The sequence below is a fragment of the Schistocerca gregaria genome, chromosome 2, assembly GCF_023897955.1.
Source record: "Schistocerca gregaria isolate iqSchGreg1 chromosome 2, iqSchGreg1.2, whole genome shotgun sequence".
In the NCBI taxonomy this organism is placed as follows: domain Eukaryota; kingdom Metazoa; phylum Arthropoda; class Insecta; order Orthoptera; family Acrididae; genus Schistocerca; species Schistocerca gregaria.
In genome coordinates, this window is record NC_064921.1 from 36,885,640 (window position 1) to 36,887,962 (window position 2,323).

Consider the following 2,323-nt stretch of genomic DNA (forward strand, 5'->3'; position numbering starts at 1 on the left):
CAATATACTGCTTGACTCTTCGGTGAAGGTATGTTCTCGAAACTTCAACAAAACCCCATACCGAGCTACTGAGCGTCTCTCCTGCAGAGTCTTCCACTGGAGTTTATCTATCATCTCCATAACGCTTTCGCAATTACTAAATGATCCTGTAACGAAGCGCGCTGCTCTCCGTTGGATCTTCTCTATCTCTTCTATCAACCCTACCTGGTGCGGATCCCACACTGCTGAGCAGTACTCAAGCATTGGGCGAACAAGCGTACTGTAACCTACTTCCTTTGTTGTCGGATTGCATTTCCTTAGGATTCTTCCAATGAATCTCAGTCTGGCATCTGCTTTACCGACGATCAACTTTATATGATCATTCCATTTTAAATCACTCCTAATGCGTACTCCCAGATAATTTATGGAATTAACTGCTTCCAGTTGCTGACCTGCTATTTTGTAGCTAAATGATAAGGGACCTATCTTTCTATGTATTCGCATCACATTACACTTCGCTACATTGAGATTCAATTGCCATTCCGTGCACCATGCGTCAATTCGCTGCAGATCCTCCTGCATTTCAGTACAATTTTCCATTGTTGCAACCTCTCGATACACCACAGCATCATCTGCAAAAAGCCTCAGTGAACTTCCGATGTCATCCACCAGGTCATTTATGTATATTGTGAATAGCAAAGGTCCTATGACACTCCCCTGCGGCACACCTGAAATCACTCTTACTTCGGAAGACTTCTCTCCATTGAGAATGACGTGCTGCGTTCTGTTATCTAGGAACTCCTCAATCCAATCACACAATTGATCTGATAGTCCGTATGCTCTTACTTTGTTCATTAAACGACTGTGGGGAACTGTGTCAAACGCCTTGCGGAAGTCAAGAAACACGGCATATACCTGTGAACCCGTGTCTAAGGCCCTCTGAGTCTCGTGGACGAATAGCGCGAGCTGGGTTTCACACGATCGTCTTTTTCGAAACCCATGCTGATAACTACAGAGTTGGAGTAGTTGGAAGAGCAGTTGAATGGAATGGACAGTTACTTGAAAGGAGGATATAAGATGAACATCAACAAAAGCAGAACGAGATAATGGAATGTAGTCGAATAAAGTCGGGTGATGCTGAGGGAATTAGATTAGGAAATGAGACACTTAAAGTAGTAAAGGAGTTCTGCTATTTGGGGAGCAAAATAACTGATGATGGTTGAAGTAGAGAGGATATAAAATGTAGACTGGCAATGGCAAGGAAAGCATATCTGAAGAAGAGCAATTTGTTAGCATTGAGTATAGGTTTAAGTGTCAGGAAGTCGTTCCTGAAAGTATTTGTATGGAGTGTAGCCATGTATGGAAGTGAAACATGGACGATAAATTGTTTGTACAAGAAGAGAATAGAAGGTTTTGAAATGTAGTGCCACAGAAGAATGTTGAAGATTAGATGGGTAGATCACATAACTAATGAGGAGGTATTCAATAGAATTGGGGAAAAGAGGAGTTTGTGTCACAACTTGACAAGAAGAAGGGACCGGTTGGTAGGACATGTTCTGAGGCATCAAGGGATCACAAATTTACCATTGGAGGGCAGTGTGGAGGAGTAAAAATTGTAGAGGGAGACCAAGAGATGAATACAGTAAGCATTTTCAGAAGGATGTAGGTTGCAGTAAGTACTGGGAGATGAAGAAGCTTGCACGGGATAGAGTAGCATGGAGAGCTGCATCAAACCAGTGTCAGGACTGAATACCACAACTACAACAACAACAACAACAACAGTAACATGTCTACTTTAGAGAAGATGTTTCTACCTTTTAATTCTGACAGTAATTCATCTGGCTTCAGAATAGGGTATGTCTCAGTCTCTGATTAGGCGTTGACACCACACTGGTGGATCTGCCCCGATGGATTTAGCACTATGCCCCATTGACTAGAAGCAGTTGGTTATTGAACTCCAATTGCAGTTGGTCGATCCAATTCTTCCTTTACTTGGTCTCTGAAAACTAACAGAATGGCATGAGCTCGAATGTACCGAGACCCTGCATTACATTTCAGTGTGATGTGTGACTCAAAATCCTTTGCGGTGCCGAGCTCCAGGCTGGACAGGTCCTTATAGTAGTAGCAAAGTGTCGCTAGGTCTGAGTGTGGAGCACCTTCAGATACAATATTATGAGAAGAAAAGTTGCTGCTCACCATATAGCAGAGATACTGAGTCACAGATAGGCACAACAAAAAGGTTTTTACACTTAAAGATTTCTGCCAATGGCCTTTGTCAACAATATTCACACACACACACACACACACAAATGCAACTCACAGGCATAACTGCAGTCTCAAGCAA